The 20,183-nt window shown below is 37.3% G+C and overlaps 1 non-coding gene across 1 annotated transcript; it reads right to left on the reverse strand.

Annotated features, from left to right (window-relative positions):
* Positions 1–11,822: 11,822 nt before the first annotated feature.
* Gm22836 lies at positions 11,823–11,883 on the reverse strand. Its single transcript, XR_003948443.1, has one exon. It is a non-coding gene; the product is annotated as a U7 small nuclear RNA (small nuclear RNA).
* Positions 11,884–20,183: the final 8,300 nt, after the last annotated feature.

A 20,183-nucleotide genomic window follows, 5' to 3' on the forward strand; every position in this document is an offset into this window, starting at 1 on the left:
GATGGTATAAATGATTGAGTATCATTAGAAACAATCTATGAATGCACAAAATGCAGGTTAATAGGTAAGAATGCTGTTGAGACAATGACTAGTATAACTGCAATGATATATGAACAAAAATAGAAAAAAGCCACTAATGGATGTACTTTGAAGCAAAGAACATAGTGTACATGGCTTCTTATCAAACTGATGTGAACTCTGTCATATGTGTGGCATGGGGTCAGAAAAGTCATAAAGTTTTGTTTCCAGGACCACTATATTTCTTGAAACATTATAATTGTACCTATTTCTAGCTCTAATATGTGTGTGTGTGTGTGCTCTTAACCATTGAATCGTCTCTTTAGACCTCCTTTTACATTTTTTAAAATATACCTTTTTGTAACACTTAGAGCAATATTTTTACATGTAGCCAATTTAATAATTTTTGACAAAAAGTGGGCAGTTTTGCAAAACCTTTTTTTGAGGACAACAGGACAAAGGTACACCTGCATGATGGCTGCAGTCGTTCAACCTGAATGCTGAGTCTAGACCAAAGAACTAAAAATTGTGGGTATCTTGGGTCTTAAAGAGAGATTTATGATCTTAAAACATAATTTATTTTAGTTTTCAATCTGCATTGGTATTTTTTACAGCCATTTTATTCAAAGACAGCAGAAAAGAAAGAATGGTCTGCTGAATTCTTGATTTTTTTCTCTTGAAATACTGATTTTCATAGTGGAATATGTATACATATATACAAAAAAATATATGTGTAACACTCTCTCACATCCCTGATCTTATTGAGTGACTTTATTTTATTGCTTTTAAGATAATAGAGTTATCTATAGGGGGCTTAAAAATTAATCTACTGAAGCAGACAATAGGTGACCTCTCATCCTAAATAAAACAGGTCTCTCTTTCCACACGAAGATAGTCCCTCCATCAAGCCTTGGGTCTACACAATCTTTTCCGGACTTCACACATCTTTTTTCATTTTTTGTATATTCTCTATCTTTTTCATTATCATTACACCCTGTGAAATATTTCATTATTAAATCATGGCGCAGAACTCACCATTTTGTGCAGACTAACAGGATCATGGGCCATTCATCTCCCTCCAACGTTTGTTCTCCATAACTCTATTCAATTTCTGTCTTGCTTCTGGACAGATTATCTATTCTGTCCTCCTTACATTTGCTTCTCAACTCACTGCTCCCTCCCTCTGAAGTGCTTTTGTCCTGGTTAAAAATTAATTCCCTTCAGCCATATTCAAAGAACATCTTTACCTAAGATCGGGATCTTTCCTGAATCTTACTGCATTTGACATAGTTCATCACTCTGTTCTTATGGCACAATTTCTCTTTTTACTTTTTTATTTCTCTGTCAATTCTTTTTCTTTACCCTTTGTCAGCTTATCTTCCCTCCCTCGATATGGTTTTGTTCCCCAGTGCTCAGTATTTTTGGTTTCCATTAATTTATATAATTTATAGACACTCACCCTAACTCACATAACTTATGTCAAAGTTTCCTTTCTGTGGTATTTTTATCCCTGCATTTCCAACACTGACCACTATTATTGAGGACAAGGTATCATCTAAAGCTTCATTTGAGGTCATAGGCTCTCATAGTTAAATACCTAAGACTGGCCTCTTTAAACCCACTAAACTCCAACCACTAAAGGACTATCTCAGAAGAGTTATCTAACTAAGGCACCTTTGATTTTACTTGGTAATATACCTTACTTGTGGTGACAATTTTCCTCCATATTCTTTGCTCCCATACAAGACTATACAAACATACCAACATTTCCTTCATAAATAAAGCACACTCAAAATTTAATAGATTCTAATAGTGTTTCACTTTAATTAAATCTGTTCAATTAAGTTTTATATCATTTCTGTTATTCCTCCCACTTCTCATGTGTGTAAGTGCACTTGTATAATAGGAGATCAGAGGAAAGTTTATAGGTCAGTTCTCTCCTTCCATCATGTAAGTTTCAAGGACTGAACTCTGGTTGTCAGGTTAGGTAGTAAGTACATTACCCATTGAGCAATCTTGCCAGCCCTCTCCAATTACTTTCCTAAATAGCAGCTATGCAGTCCCCAGTGACAGCAGAGTTAGAGAAAGGACTGAAGGAGATGAAGGGCTTTACAACCCCATAGGAAGAACAACAATATCAACCAACCAGACTCCCCAACCCTGATTTCCCAGGGGTTAAGCCACCAACCAAAGAGTACACATGGAGTGACCCATGCCTCCAGCCACATATGTAGCAGAGAATAGCATTGTCTGGCATCAATGGGAGAAGAGGCCTTTGGTCCTGTGAAGGCTTGATTCCCCAGTGTAGGGGAATGGCAGGGCTGTGAGGTAGGAGTGGGTAGGTGGAAGGGGGAGCATCCTCATAGAAGCAGAGGGAGGGGGTTTAGGAGATGGGTATTCCAGGGAGGAAACTGGGAAAGGGGATAACATTTGAAATGTAAATACATAAAATATCCAGTTAAAAAAATTTCTACACTGCCTAAAAATAAATCAAATAAGATACTATACTAATACCCATTAGTTCAAAGTCTGCTATAGTCCTCTTTGTACACCACTAACATACCCCTCCTGTGACCTCAATAAGCTCCCTGAATTCTCCAGTACAACTTCCTACTCTCCCTTGACCTCCTTCAGTTCTTCAGACAATCTTTTCCAAGTATAGTCTATATCTGAGTAAGTGCCAGTCTGAAGACATTCCATTTGCTATTGACAATGAAAACAAGATGCCAATGTTCAAAATACTTTTTCTTATGTGTTCTTTAGAGTTGAGGATTTGCGTGGTAGAGAAAATTAAATGGCTAAAAGAACACAGATTTAAAGATTTTTCAGGCTACTTACCAGATCCTCCCACTCCCAACCCCAACCCAAGCCCAGCATTCTCTGAGTACCATTTTGTGGCCCACAGCTCTGCCTGCATTCCTTCTGCTAGCACCAGGGGCATTCAGTGAAGATCCCTCCCTTCAATCCCCTGCATGTTGGGTCGTACTGGGGCAAGCCCAAGCAGTGGTGAGCTCCCTGTCCACTGGGCTTCATCTTTCAGCCTGAAACTCTGCCTGCATTCATAGAGGTCAGCAGCACCAGGAACAACCAGACAGGACCATACCCCAGGCCTGTTGCCAACTGTGTCCCCTTAAGGCACACCCACCAGAAGCAAACTAAGCCCTATCCCATGCACTCCACACCTCTGCCTGCATTCTTAGAGGCCTGTCAGTACCGAGACAAACAGGTAAAAGTGCTCCCCACAAACCCCTACCTGCTAAATACCCCCTAAAGTACACACAACAGCTGCAAACTGTACACTATCCTCTGTGCTCTAATTTTTCAGCCCACACACTGCATTCTTGAGAGCCAGGAAAGAACAGGGACAATCACATGGCTAAAGGCGAGTAAAAGAATACAACCAACAAGAGAAAGGGCAATATGACACCACAAGAGCACAGTTTTCTTAATACAGCAACCCCTGGATATCCTAACACAGCTAAGCACCATGAAAATGGTATTAAATCCACTCTGAGGAAGGCCTTTAAAGAAGAAATGAATGAATAAATTGCTTAAAAATAAGAAAATGCAAACAAACAGATGAAGGAACTGAATAAAACTGTTTAAAACCTGAAAATAGAAATAGAAGCAATAAAGAAAAAACACAAAATAAAAGAATCCTAGGTATGGAAAAACCTATGAAAGATAACAGGAACTACATACCCAAACATCACCAAGAGAACACAAGAGATAGCAGAGAGAATCTTAGGGGTAGAAGACGTTTCAATACACTGGAGAAAGAAAATATTAAATCTAAAATGTACCAGACACAAAACATTCAGGAAATCTGGAAAACTATGAAAAGGCCAAACCTAAGAAGAGTAGGAAGAGAAGGAGAGAATTCCCAGCTCCAAAGTCTAGAAAATATTCTCAACAAAATCATAGAAGAAAATTTTCTTAACCTAAAGTAAGATATGCCTATAAACATACAGACAGCTTACAGAACATTAAATGGATTGAACCAGAAAACAAACCCCTCCTGCCACATAATAATCAAAATACTAAATGTACCGTACAAAAGAAAGAATATTAAAAGCTGCAAGGGGAAAAGTCCAAATAACATATGAAGGCAGATCTATCAGAATTACACCTGACTTCTCAGCAGAGACTTTAAAAGCCAGAAGGACCTGGACAGATGTCTTGCAGTTACTAGGAGTCCACAGGTGCTAACTCAGACTACTATACCTATGAAAACTTTCAATAAACATAGATGGAGAAAATAAAATATTTGTTGTCATCAAATTTAAACATTAACTATCTACAAATCTAGCTTACAGAAGATACTAGAAGGAAAACTCCAACCCAAGAAGTATAACTACACTAAAAAAAAAAAAAAAAAAAAAAAAAAAAAAAAAAAAACAAACAAACAAGGAAATAAATAATTCTACTCCAGCAAAATCAAAAGACAGAAATTACACACACGCATGTACACACACATTCACACACACACACACACACACACACACACACACACACACACACACACACACTAGTACTACCAACAACAAAATAACAGGAATTAACAATCATTGGTCATTAAAATATCTCAATATCAATGGATTCAATTCAATTCCCCAATTAACAACACAGAATAATTGAGTAGATACAAAAATAGGATCTATCATTCTGGTGCATATGAGAAAGACACCTAAGCAACGAATACAGACATTACCTCAGAATAAAGAGTATGAAAAGATTTTCCAAGAAACATAACTCAGACAAAAACTGGAGTAGACATTTTAATATCTAATAAAAGAGACTTTCAATCAAAATTAATAAAAGAAATAGAAAAGACACTTCATACTCCTCAAATAAAAAATCCACCAAGATGTTTCAATTCTGATTATCTATGCAAGACCACCCACATTCATAAAAGAAACATTACTAAAGTTTAAATCAAACATGTAACTTCACACACTCGTAGTAGAAGACTACAACATACTATCATCACCAAGGTCAGCCAGGCAGAAACTAAACAGAGACATAATGAAACTACCCAATGTTGTGAGTCAAATTGACATAACAGGTAACTATAAAATATTTTTTCCAGCACCTCATGGACCGTCTCCAAAATGACCACGTATTCAGTCACAAAGCAAGTCTCAACAACTACAAGAAAATCAAAATAACCTTCTGTATCTTACCAGACCATGTATTAAAGCTGCATTTCAACAACAAAAAGCCTACAAACTCATGGAAACTAAACATCTCTCCACTGAATGATTACTAGGTCAAAGCAGAAATAAGAAAAAAATTCAATGAAAATTAAGGTACAACATACCCAAACTTATGTGTCACAATGAAAGCAGTGCTAATAGAAAATGCCATAGCATTATGTGCTGTCACAAAGAAATTGGAGAGATCTCATACTAGCAACTTAACAGCACACTTGAAAGTTCTAGTAAAAAATAATAATAAAATAAAATAAAAAGCAACACACCCAAGAAGAGTAGAGAGCCAGAAATACTCAGGGCTGAAATCAATAAATTCGAAACAAAGAGAACAATACAAAGAATCAGCAAAATAAAGAATTGGCTCTTTGCAAAAAACACCAGGATAGACAAATCTTTAGCCAAACTAACTGAACGGCAGAGAGAGAATGCCCAAATTAACAAGATTAGAACAGCAAAGTGGGTCATAACAGCAAATACCCAGGAAATCCAAAGAGTCATTATGCCTTACTTCAAAAACCTGTACATACCACAAAATTGGAAAATCGAAATGAAATGGAAGATTTTCTTCATAGATACTACTTATCAAAGTTAAACCAAGATCAGGTAAACAATTTAAATAGACCTATAACCCCTAAGGAAATATAAGTAAGCATTAAAAGTCTCCCAAACACAAAAGCCTAGGATCAGATGATTTTAGCAAAAAATTCTATCAGACCTTCAAAGAAGGACAAATACCGGTACTCCTCAAACTGTTCAACAAATTATAAACAGAAGGAACATTGCCAAACTCATTTTAAGAGGCAACAGGCACCCTGGCGTTTAAACCATACAAAGACTCAACAAAGAAAAAGAATTTAAGACAAATTTCCCTTCTGATCACTGATGGTATGAGAACCAACCCATGCATCCTTGACAGCAGATGCTGGCAAGGGTGTGGAGAAATAGAAATATTCCTCCATTGTTGGTGGGACTGCAAGCTGTCTGGCAGTTCCTCAGAAAATTGGACATAGTACTACCTGAGGACCAAGCTATACCACTCCTGGGCATACCCAGGTGAGTCTTCCAATTGACACATGGGGCACCAACCCAACCTCAAAACCTTTTGACCCACAGTTTGTCCAGCCTACAAGATGTGTAGAAATAAAGATGGAGCAGAAATTGAGGAATTAGCCAACCAATGACTGGCCCAACTTGAGATCTATGCCATGAGAGAGCTCACTCACCCCTGATACTATTAGTGATACCCTGCTTTACTTGCAGACAAAAGTCTAGCCTAACTGTCACCTAAGAGACCTTACCCAGCATATGGAAATAGATGCAGAGTCCCACAGCCAAACACTAGATGGAACTCAGGGAATCCTGTGGAAGAAGGGGGGAAAGGTTTGAAGATGCCTAAATGGTCAAGACACCACACAAAAACCTATGGAATCAACTAATCTGGGCCCCCTAGGAGCTCATAGAAACTGAACAACAAACCAGAGACCATACATGCGATGAACCTAGGCCCCCTACACATATGCAACAGATGTTAAGCTTGGTCTTCAGGTGGGATCCCTAACAGCAGAAGCAGGATTGTCTCTGACTCTGTTGCCTGCCTTTGGATCCTTTTTCCTGAATACCTCAATATGACATGTGCCTAGTCCAACTTCAACTTGATATGCCAAAGTGGGTTGATATCTATGGGAGGTTTTTACTTCTCTGAAGAGAAGGGGAGGGGAATATGGAGGGAGGAGGGAACGAGGGACTTGGAGTAGAGGAGAGAGAGGAAGCTTCAATCCAGATGTAAAGTAAATAAATAAATTAGTGAATGAAAAAATTTTCTAGGGATACTTGAGGCCTCATTAGACATTAATATATAGATGGGACTTTTTATGTCTCTCATAAAAAATATATTATAATGAAGCATGGAGCAGGAAGTAAAACGTAAAACCTCTAAAGGGTGACAGAGGGAAACATATAAATGACTTTGGACTTGGTGATTTGTTTAGTTGGGAACACCACATCATGACACACAACAGACGGAATTAATATGCTGGGATTTCTTTAGATTTAAAAATATTGTCTCTAGGCATAGATGGGAGAAAATAGCTTTAAAAGATATGTCCACTGGCATGCTGTACTACAAAATATACAAAATGCACATTAAATGCAATAATAAGAAATGAATCATTCAAAAATTCATAAGCCAACTTAAAAGACTACTTATAAAGACACTTATTAAAAATCAGTACAAGATAGGATGTCTCATAGTACACTAAGAAAATATACACTAAGGCAACATACTAATTCTTATTTATCATAATGGTCTAAGTTTAGAACCCGAAAACTCAAATTCTGTCAAGGATGAAGAACCACAAGAAATTTCCTTCCTCTTTGATGGGGCATAGCATAGTACAGCCACTTCAGAACATATTTTAATGGCTTAGTATGAGAATAAATGTGTTACCATAAATATGACAGCTATCTTCTTTGTAATTTATTTCAAACAGGAGAGAATTTTGTCCATATAAAACCCTGAAACTTTATTCATAAATGTCCAAACTTGAAAGAAACAAAGAGTGTATCAGTAATTTACTGGATAAGTGTGGCAACTGAAGAAGGCTATTATCTAATACTAATTAGTAATTATCTATCATGTTGGAGATAACATGGAAGAGCATTAAGTACACATTACTCAGTGAAAGCCAAAGTTGTAATAGTCTGTGTTTTCTCATTCTAACTAGGTGACATTGTGGAAAGTTTGAACAATAGAAATAACAATAATAAAAGATTGGTGTTTTTAGAGGTGGGTGAGAGAGAAGGATAAATACACGGCTAGAGTTTGGTGGGATTTTAGCAGGGAAGCTACTCTGTGCAATATTATAATGGTAGAGACACGTCATCAAATTTGAGAAAATCCAAAGATTATACAGTCTGAAAGTGGACTCCAATGCCAGCTATGGAGTTTGAGGGATAATGTTGTGCCAATGTAGGCTCACTGCTTGTTAAAAGAATGCCACTTTGCTCCTTATGTTTTTCCATTATTTCTTTCTTTCTTTGAGATTATAATATAATTACATCATTCCCCCTTCTCTTTCCTTCCTCCAAATCTTTGCTCAATTTCAAATCCCATGATTTTTCATTCGTTATTGTTATATATACATATGTATATGTATACACAATAATACTTTTAAAAACATACATACACCCTGTCCAGTCTGTATGGTGTATATAAAGGAGGAAACTTTGTTTGCAAATGCAAAGGTTACACATCAGTTTTGCTCCCTCTCAATTTTTTTGTGAACCTAAATGTGCCCTTTAAAAAATTATTTGCAAAAAATAAAGGAGAAAAAATGGTTAACACTGATTTTGTTTTTTAAGTGTGAGCCAAGGAGATATTGACAGAGCAGCTGAAATACAAGTTAGGAGTTTAGTGTAGAACATCTAATGCTTAGTGTTGGCTTTTCATCTGATGTTTGGGTTAACTTAAATGATGCTAGCTTCTCACAGAGTTATTAAGAGGGAAAAGAAAATGAGAGGCATAAATGGTGATGTGCTGAATTACTCTTAATGCAGAAACTAAAAAGTGCCTGATGTTAAATGGAAGAAAAATTTCTCCCTTTTAGACAAAACACTAAAATTGTGTTTATGGGAACAAGAGGTACAGGTATGGCAGCTTCATCTTCAGGGCATCTTTAGTCTTCAGCAATACAAGTAAAACTGCAATTATCTTGAAAGTTCAGTTTTCTGAAATTTTAGGAGTGGGGGATTACAAAGGAAACACTGGGTAGAACTTGAAATACTTTCTTTGAGAAGTATTAGCTATGGTTTTCTTATTTACCCAAATGGAAGCTCTAAAACAGTGTGCTGTAGTTGTGCCATCCATGGTTTGGGGCTCCTTTTGGAACTAATCTGCTAATCTACCTTCCCAGAACATACAGAAATACTACAAATCATAAGAGGGATTATTCACTGAGTGCAAAAGTCAATAAATATATGTGCATGTCATACATTATGATAGACAGATGATAGGTAGATATGATGATAGATAGATAGATAGATAGATAGATAGATAGATAGATAGATAGATAGATAGATAGATAGATAGATACATACATACATACATACATAGATGGATAGATGGATAGATGGATAGATGGATGGGTGGATGGGTGGATGGAGAGATAGAGAGATAGAGAGATAGAGAGATAGAGAGATAAAGACAGAGATAGATGATAGGGCACAAAAATGAGATAAAAACATTGAAACACAAGCTCCTTTTGTGATGGTAGTCATAGGATTTACTGCAGACACACCAGTCTCTTCCTATATTAATCCAACATCAAATTTATAGATGTTATGACTATTCTGTCCTTCAGTAGTAGGTACAGATTTTGGTGATATAAAACTTGGAAAGTGAAAATGTTGAATAATACAAGGATCATCCCTATTTCAATAGTTAATCTCATGACTTGTAAAATCATACTTATATCCATGTGTCATTGCACAATATATAACAGTTTGAGTCCAGGTACACTTATTCTGTTATTAAAATGTATAGATAATACATAGTCTATAGTTGAATTTATGGACAAAAGACCTGTTTGTGTCCTGAACCTCTGGTATAATTTTAAAGATTTACCACACTTTCTTGTCAGCTCCTTTTCTACATCTTGTTTTTTATCTTTGACATTACAATTTCAAGATTTTTCACACCACTTCTCCCTCCTAGTCATATCATATGCAGTTCTTTGCTCTCTTTCAAATTCATGTCCCCTTTCTTGATTGTTATTACATTCATATATGTGTGTATATACGTATTTTTTTCTAAGTATAACTATTCAGCCTGTATAACGTTACTTGTAAGTTTCTTTTCAGGGCTGACCATTCAGTATTAGATAACCAATTGATATGTTCTTTCTTGGCAAATGCTATTTCTCCTCTCCTGAGGAAATGCATTGCTCAGTTGCCTAGACTTCCTATGACTGTGTGGGCTTTCCACACCCACTTTAGCATGTCTGTTGCTGTCATCTTTTTTCAGCCCATGTTTGTGTGTTATGTTGCTGAGACTATGGATGGAGCTTCTTACTACTAGGAGACATAAACTGCACTTCTGGATCTTACTTTTAATTTAAATCTAATTGCATCACTTCTTTCCTTCCTTTTCCTCCCTCTAACCCATTTTATTTTCCCTATTTCCAACATTTCCCATATCCCCTTACTCCCTCTCAAATTGATGGCCTCTTTTCATTTATTATTATTCCACACTATTTACATGTATACTATTTCTAAGCTAATTACTTTGTACTGGATAACAAACTAGAACCCTCATCATGGGGAGAGACTAATTCTTGCTGTCTCAGCAGTCATTATTGCTTATAATTCTTTGTCTAGGTGTGGGCTCTATAAATTTTCCACCTTAAACTTTAGTCTGCCTATTGGTATTTATCATTGTTCAGGTTGTTTAGCAAACACAATGTTGAGGTATCACAGTGTAGCCTACTTTTCATTTCAAGGAGACACAATCTGATAGCAGACCTCATGGTCCTCAGGTTCTTAAAATCTTTTCACCCTCTTTTCTGAAATGTTCACTGGACCTTAAGTGCAGAAGTTGTGTTGTAGATGTATCTGCTGGGACTAGGCATCCAGTGATCAGTTAATTAGTGCATTAAGAGCAGTTGCCGTGTTCTGTAATGGTCTCCATTTGCTGCAAAGAAAAGCATCTTTGATGATGGTAGAAAGCTAAAATCTGCACAAATAACAATACATTTTAGAATGCAATTAAGAATTATGCTGGTCTAGTAAAGTAGTGATGGTAAATTCACCTTTAAGATCCATGACCTCCCAAACCTAAGTCATTGACAAAGAATCAGTCATGATTTCCTATCTGTTGAGCAGAACTTAAATCCATTTAGTTAATTGTTGGTTACCAAACAGATATCACAACTTTAAGAATAGCTTACCACACTATCCACTATTGTAGTTCAGAGGCATCACAGCTAGATAGGAATATTGATTGTGTCCCTCCCTTAGCATCTTCTGGTTCTATGAATGTGAGACCACATAAAGGAGGCTTTTGGGTTAGAGCCAGCTCAACTCATCTGAGTCCAGTGTCCAATGTACAAGAGGGACCCAACTTCAGTAAGAACTAGGGCAACAGCAGTAACCTCTATCTATCTATCTATCTATCTATCTATCTATCTATCTATCTATCTATCTATCTATCTACCTATCTATCTATCTATCTATCTATCTATCTATCTATCTATCTATCATCTATCTATCATTTGTACTATCCTGTTCAACCTCTGCAATACAAGTTTTTATGGAGTTTTATTAAGTATTATATGTCTTGTGTAAAGCATTGTCATTTAAGATTAGATAGGTAGATAGGTAGACAGATAGATAGATAGATAGATAGATAGATAGATAGATAGATAGATAGATAGATAGATAGATAGAACCAGCCTCTGCTTGGGAAGAGGGTTCTGAGGAAGGGATGTTTGGGAGTGGCAGAAGAAAGGACTCAAGTCAATGATGGGATGCAAGCTGACAACTCTGTAGTCTGCTCAAGATAGCTCTTTAGATAGATCTCTAGGGTTTTCCAACATTTTAGGTTTTCTGGTTGGTCAGAAAACCTTCTAGAAAAAATTCTTTAAGAGCTATGTTATCTCTCCAAGCAGTTCTCTCTAGGTAGTGCTCTTTTGCAGACCAAACAAAGCCTAGTCTTTTTTATTTGTATATCAATTCAGTCAAATATGCCAGATTCCCTTTTGATTATCACACAAATTGGAATTTTATAACCTTAACTCCTTGATTCATAGAAAATGACAGAAAGTACACCTTTTTTAACATAGCAAATGAATCCAGAGATCTGCCTACCTTTGTAAATTGGCTGGATAGGATCTCATCCTGAGATGACCACTCCCTTATTTCCTGGTGTCTCTTCATTACTTGAACCATAAGACTTGTTTTGTTGTTGTTTGTTTTTGTTTGTTTTTTTACTATTCCTTTCCTTTTATCAACTCATAAATGCAGCAGCCTCTGTTCTTTCAAGTCTGTGAAGCCCCTCATACAATTCATCCTTATATTTTGCATAGGTGAGAAATTCTGGAAAGGACAGCTCTTACGCTCATTTATATATTCTTGAACTCATGTCACACAGACATATTGTTACTTCCTGGGTTCGTGATGTTCTGAATATCCTGGAGCCATTAACCTTGGCAGAGAGGACATTCCCCCAAAGGAGAAACACAGAGTAAAATATAAACATTATTATACAAACAAGCCTTACACCTACAGCAACTGTCAACACTCATAGGGGCCATGCCTTGCTGCCTCTGCTTTAGGGCAAGGGATTATGTCATGTTGTACTATCCACAGCTATGTAGGATTCAGCAATAGATGATACATAGATAGATAGATAGATAGATAGATAGATAGATAGATAGATAGATAGATAGATAGATAGATATTTAGATAGATAGATTGGGGGAGAGAGAGAGGGAGAGAGAGAGAGAGAGAGAGAGAGAGAGAGAGAGAGAGAGAGAGAGAGAGAGAGAGAGAGAGAGAAATTGAATGTTCGCATTTATTCTAGGCTCCATGCCACAGTTATCTGGCAACAACTAGGTCTGCCTGACTCAGTATAAAGCAGACTCCCTTCTCTCCCCATTCCCATCCCCCTCTCTTTCCATGTGCTCATGGCTAGCCTCTAACCCCCCTCTCTCTATCTCTCCCTGTCCCTCCCTTTCTCTGTCTCTACTACTCCCTCAATTCCCCTCCTCATGCTCTAAATAAACTCTATTCTATACTCCCATCATATGGCTGGTACCTCAGGGGGAAGATATGCCTCAGCCTTGGCCCACCCAGGCACCCTCTTCACCTCCCCCCTTCTCCCTCCCCCAACACCATACAGCACCTCTGCCAAACATATCTCCTGTTTCCCTTTCGTTCTTTCTTTTATAAAACACAATAATAAATGATAGATAGATAGACAGACAGACAGACAGACAGACAGACAGACAGATAGATAGATAGATAGATAGAGATAGAGGATGGAGATTATAAATATGTACTTATATGTACTATATATAATTTTAGGTAAGTATGAAATAATGATTTTTGAGACTTTATTAAATAACCCTGGTGTTGTTTGTCCCTCCTCCCCCCTCTACTTTTGTAATGATTTTCTTCCTCCTTTCCAGTTAAAGCAAGCCCCTTTTCCAATTTCTCCTGTTTATCCACTCTTATCACTTGCATTTTTGATAATCCACTAAATTCAGTTAGATCTGCCCATAAGTGCTTGAGTGTGGATCCACCCCCTACAGCATGAGAAATCAACTAGTAACCACATGCTCAATAAAGGATGATTTTACTCCCCCAGTTACTAGCCACTGCCAATTATTCCTCAGTATGGAGCAGAGCCTAGAGATCATCTAGTCCTTCCAAGTAGGTTGTGATTTTACTGGTTTGATGGATTGGGGTCATTCTAACACAGGTAAACACTGCTAGCATGAATTTTTGATTGCCACTGTCCCATTATGTTCAGAAGGCATCATTTCATAGCACTTGTACTCATTATCCATCTTCTATATTCTTTCTGCCTCTTTTACCACCTTGCTAGCTGAACTTTGGTGGTGATGGTGGTGGTAATTAACCATATTCTGGTGGATTTGTAGCCTATCCAACAGGAGGGAATTTCGTGTGTGGTGCCATAATCTTTGACAAAATCCTAGAGATAGGGAGGTCACAAGCTTTAGGTAGGAACAGCTGTTTTAGTTTGCTAAGTGGCCATGTTGTGAAATTGTCTTTTAAATGTTACTGGTATGCCCATAGTCCTAAACTGTTCCCAGCTTTGATCAAACAAACTTCTTTTTGTAGTGGGTAGCAGTCAATGAAGAAATGCATAGTTGAAACGTTCTGAGAGAAAGAGACTCAGGTTACAGCTCTAAATTAGACATCTACATTTTACCAAATGAAAAAAATATATTTATTTTTATTTTATGTGACGGATGTTATACCTGCATGTATGTCTGTGCACCGCATGCATGTGTTACCTGCAGAGGCTAGAAAAGGATAGATATTAGATCCACTGAAAGTGGAGTCACAGATGGTTGTGAGCTCCCATGTGGGTACCAGGAGTTGAATATCAGTTTTCTGGAGCATGGTGTGGTGTTCTGAACCACTAAGCCATCTTTACAGTCCCCACAAATTTTTAATGGTGATATGGTTCAATACAGGATGAGAAATTTACAGTCTCTACTAATTTTAATGGTGATATGGTTCAATACAGGATGGGAAATTCCATATATAAATTCTAAAATATGTTACTTGTAGAATTCACAAATTTGCCTTCTCCCATATGTCACTTTGTATATACTTTCATATGTGTACTTTCAATATATATTTTAGAAGAATTAATTGAACTTGCAAATAAACAGGGGTTAAAACTACATGAAAATGAAAATTTATAGTAAACAGTCATCCTTATCATTTGAAGCTACATTAGATTACAATAGAAAATATACAATTATTGTAATAGAAAATTACAAGAGAATATATGTGGCATATTTTTGCATACATATATACTTGCTATACTTTTAAATCGTTTTTGGAAGCAGATTCTTTTGAATTTAAATCATTCAAGATCAAAAAGTGTAGACAATATTAGATTTCAGAGGCTGAGTATGAAATGTTGATAGCTCAGCTGTTTTCTGGCCTTGTTTCCTAGATACAACCCAAGCCTTTCCTAAAGTCTGTTATCATTTATTAACACATTCTTTATACCTTTAGCTAGCTAGCTCTATATAACAGCATATTTACTATTTATTAGATAATTGTTGTTTAATACAGAAATAACAATGGAATGGGAAGGGTAAAGCAAATATTCACTTTCTACTCCCTAATCTGTAATTTTGTGTCCTGGCAAATAGTAATTAAGATCCCCTGGTAATAGAAAAGATTATATTTGGCATCCCAGTTGATGGATGTGCTCAAGGTTCCTGGGCTGAAAGAAGTAGAAGATTCTTTTTCTTTCTTTTTTTTTATTTTCTTTTTTTTTTATTATTAGGTATTTACCTCGTTTACATTTTCAATGCTATCCCAAAGGTCCCCCATACACACCCCCCCAATCCCCTACCCACCCACTCCCCCTTTCTGGCCCTGGCATTCCCCTGTACTGGGGCATATAAAGTTTGCAAGTCCAATGGGCCTCTCTTTTCAGTGATGGCCTACTAGGCCATCTTTTGATACATATGCAGCTAAAGACAAGAGCTCCTGGGTACTGGTTAGTTCATATTGTTGTTCCACCTATAGGGTTGCAGTTCCCTTTAGCTCCTTGGGTAATTTCTCTAGCTCCTCCATTGGGGGCCGTGTGACCCATCCAATAGCTGACTGTGAGCATCCACTTCTGTGTTTGCTAGGCTCCGGCATAGTCTCACAAGAGAGAGCTATATCTGGGTCCTTTGAGCAAAATCTTGCTAGTGTATGCAATGGTGTCAGCATTTGGAAGCTGACTATGGGATGGATCCCTGCATATGGCAATCACTAGATGGTCCATCTTTTCGTCACAGCTCCAAAATTTGTCTCTGTAACTCCTTCCATGGGTGTTTTGTTCCCATTTCTAAGAAAGGGTAAAGTGTCCACACTTTGGTCTTCGTTCTTCTTGAATTTCATGCGTTTGGCAAGTTGTATCTTATATCTTGGGTATCCTAAGTTTCTGAGCTAATATCCACTTATCAGTGAGTACATATTGTGTGAGTTCCTTTGTGATTGGGTTACCTCACTCAGGATGATACCCTCCAGGTCCATCCATTTGCCTAGGAATTTCATAAATTCATTTTTTAATAGCTGAGTAGTATTCCATTGTGTAAATGTACCACATTTTCTGTATCCATTCCTCTGTTGAGGGGCATCTGGGTTCTTTCCAGCTTCTGGCTATTATAAACAGGGCTGCTATGAACATAGTGGAGCATGTGTTCTACTTACCAGTTGGGACATCTTCTGGATATATGCCCAGGAGACGTATTGCGGTATCCTCAAGTAGTACTATGTCCAATTTTCAGAGGAACCGCCAGACTGATTTCCAGAGTGGTTGTACAAGCTTGCAATCCCACCAACAATGGAGGAGTGTTCCCCTTTCTCCACATCCTTGCCAACATCTGCTGTCACCTGAGTTTTTGATCTTAGCCATTCTGACTGGAGTGAAGTGGAATCTCAGTGTTGTTTTGATTTGCATTCCCCTGATGATTAAGGATGTTGAACATTTTTTCAGGTACTTCTCTGCCATTCGGTATTCCTCAGGTAAGAATTCTTTGTTCAGCTCTGAGCCCCATTTTTTAATGGGGTTATTTGATTTTCTGGAGTCCACCTTCTTGAGTTCTTTATATATATTGGATATTAGTCCCCTATCCGATTTGGGATAGGTAAAGATCATTTCCCAATCTGTTAGTGGCCTTTTTGTCTTATTGACGGTGTCTTTTACTTTGCAGAAGCTTTGCAATTTTATGAGGTCCCATTTATCGATTCTTGATCTTACAGCACAAGCCATTGCTGTTCTATTCAGGAATTTTTCCCCTGTACCCATATCTTCGAGGTTTTTCCCTACTTTCTCCTCTATAAGTTTCAGTGTCTCTGGTTTTATGTGGAGTTCCTTAATCCACTTAGATTTGACCTTAGTACAAGGAGATAGAAATGGATTAATTCGCATTCTTCTACATGATAACTGCCAGTTGTGCCAGCACCATTTGTTGAAAATGCTGTCTTTTTTTCCACTGGATGGTTTTAGCTCCCTTGTCAAAGATCAAGTGACCATAGCTGTGTGGATTCATCTCTGGGTCTTCAATTCTGTTCCATTGGTCTACTTGTCTGTCACTATACCAGTTTTGATCACAATTGCTCTGTAGTACAGTTTTAGGTCCTGCATGGTGATTCCACCAGAGGTTCTTTTATCCTTGAGAAGAGTTTTTGCTATCCTCGGTTTTTTATTATTCCAGATGAATCTGCAGATTGCCCTTTCTAATTCGTTGAAGAATTGAGTTGGAATTTTGATGGGGATTGCATTGAATCTGTAGATTGCTTTTGGCAAGATAGCCATTTTTACAATGTTGATCCTGCCAATCCATGAGCATGGGAGATCTTTCCATCTTCTGAGATCTTTAATTTCTTTCTTTAGAGACTTGAAGTTCTTATCATACAGATCTTTCACTTCCTTAGTTAGTCAAGCCAAGGTATTTTATATCATTTGTGACTATTGAGAAGGGTGTTGTTTCCCTAATTTCTTTCTCAGCCTGTTTATCCTTTGTTTACAGAAAGGCCATTGACTTGTTTGAGTTAATTTTATATCCAGCTACTTCACTGAAGCTCTTTATCAGGCTTAGGAGTTCTCTGGTGGAATTTTTAGGGTCACTTATATATACTATCATATCATCTGCAAAAAGTGATATTTTGACTTCTTCCTTTCCAATTTGTATCCCCTTGATCTCCTTTTGTTGTCTAATTGCTCTGGCTAGGACTACAAGTACAATGTTGAATAGGTAGGGTGAGAGTAGACAGCCTTGTCTAGTCCCTGATTTTAGTGGGATTGCTTCCAGCTTCTCACCATTTACTTTGATGTTGGCTATTGGTTTGCTGTAGATTGCTTTTATCATGTTTAGGTATGGGCCTTGAATTCCTTATCTTTCCAAGACTTTTATCATGAGTGGTTGTTGGATTTTGTCAAATGCTTTCTCAGCATCTAACGAGATGATCATGTGGTTTTTGTCTTTGAGTTTGTTTATATACTGGATTACATTGATGGATTTCCGTATATTGAACCATCCCTGCATCCCTGGGATGAAACCTACTTGGTCAGGATGGATGATTATTTTGATGTGTTCTTGGATTCGGTTAGCAAGAACTTTATTGAGAATTTTTGCATCGATATTCATAAGGGAAATTGTTCTGAAGTTCTCTATCTTTGTTGGGTCTTTTTGTGGTTTAGGTATCAGAGTAATTGTGGCTTCATAGAATGAGTTGGGTAGAGTACCTTCTGTTTCTATTTTGTGGAATAGTTTGTGAAGAACTGGAATTAGGTCTTCTTTGAAGGTCTGATAGAACTCTGCACTAAACCCATCTGGTCCTGGGCTTTTTTTGACTGGGAGACTATTAATGACTGCTTCTATTTCTTTAGGGGATATAGGATTGTTGAGATCATTAACCTGATCTTGATTTAGCTTTGGTACCTGTTATCTGTCTAGAAACTTGTCCATTTCATCCAGGTTTTCCAGTTTTGTTGAGTATAGCCTTTTGTAGAAGGATCTAATGGTGTTTTGGATTTCTTCAGGATCTGTTGTTATGTCTCCCTTTTCATTTCTGATTTTGTTAATTAGGATGCTTCCTTTTGCCCTCTAGTGAGTCTGGCTAAGGGTTTATCAATGTTGTTGATTTTCTCAAAGAACCAGTTCCTTGATTGGTTGATTCTTTGAATAGTTCTTCTTGTTTCCACTTGGTTGATTTAGCCGCTGAGTTTGATTATTTCCTGCCTTCTACTCCTCTTGGGTGAATTTGCTTCCTTTTCTTCTAGAGCTTTTAGGTGTATTGTCAAGCTGCTAATGTGTGCTCTCTCTAGTTTCTTTTTGGAGGCACTCAGAGCTATGAGTTTTCCTCTTAGGAATGCTTTCATTGTGTCCCATAAGTTTGGGTATGTTGTGGCTTCATTTTCATTAAACTACAAAAAGTCCTTAATTTCTTTCTTTTTCCTTCCTTGACCAAGGTATCATTGAGAAGAGTGTTGTTCAGTTTCCATGTGAATTTTGGCTTTCTATTATTTATTTTATTATTAAAGATCAGCCTTAGTCCATGGTGATCTGATAGGATGCATGGGACAATTTCAATATTTTTGTATATGTTGAGGCTTGTTTTTTGACCAATTATGTGGTCAATTTTAGAGAAGGTACCATGAGGTGCTGAGAAGAAGGTATATCCTTTTGTTTTAGGATGTTCTGTAGATATCTGTTAAGTCCATTTGTTTCATCACTTCTGTTAGTTTCACTGTGTCCCTGTTTAGTTTCTGTTTCCATGATCTGTCCATTAGTGAAAGTGGTGTGTTGAAGTCACACTATTATTGTGTGAGATGCAATGTGTGCTTTGAGCTTTACTAAAGTTTCTTTAATGAATGTGACTGCCCTTGTATTTGGAGCATACATATTCAGAATTGAGAGTTCCTCTTGGAGGATTTTAACTTTGATGAGTATGAAGTGCCCCTCCTTGTCTTTTTTGATTATTTTGGGTTGGAAGTCGATTTTGTTAGATATTAGCATGGCTACTCCAGCTTGTTTCTTCATACCATTTGCTTGGAAAATTGTTTTCCAGCCTTTCATTCTGAGGTAGTGTCTATCTTTTTCTCTGAGATGAGTTTCCTTTAAGCAGCAAAATGTTGGGTCTTGTTTGTGTAGCCAGTTTTTTAGTCTATGTCTTTTTATTGGGGAATTGAGTCCATTGATATTAAGAGATATTAAGGAAAAGTAATTGTTGCTTCCTGTTATTTTTGTTGTTAAAGTTGGCATTCTGTTCTTGTGGCTGTCTTCTTTTAGTTTTGTTGAGGGATTATCTTCTTGTTTTTTCTAGGGCATGGTTCCTGTCCTTGTATTGGTTTTTTCCTGTTATTATCCTTTGAAGGGCTGGATTTGTGGAGAGATAATGGGTGAATTTGGTTTTGTCGTGGAATGCTTTGGTTTCTCCATCTATGGTAATTGAGAGTTTGGCTGGGTATAGTAGCCTGGGCTGGAATTTGTGTTCTCTTAGTGCCTGTATAACATCTGTCCAGGCTCTTCTGGCTTTCATAGTCTCTGGTGAAAAATCTGGTGTAATTCTGATAGGCTTGCCTTTATATGTTACTTGGCCTTTTTCCCTTACTGCTTTTAGTATTCTATCTTTATTTAGTACATTTGATGTTCTGATTATTATGTGTCGGGAGGAATTTCTTTGCTGGTCCAG

Source organism: Mus musculus, chromosome 9, assembly GCF_000001635.26.
Source record: "Mus musculus strain C57BL/6J chromosome 9, GRCm38.p6 C57BL/6J".
Lineage (NCBI taxonomy): Eukaryota > Metazoa > Chordata > Mammalia > Rodentia > Muridae > Mus > Mus musculus.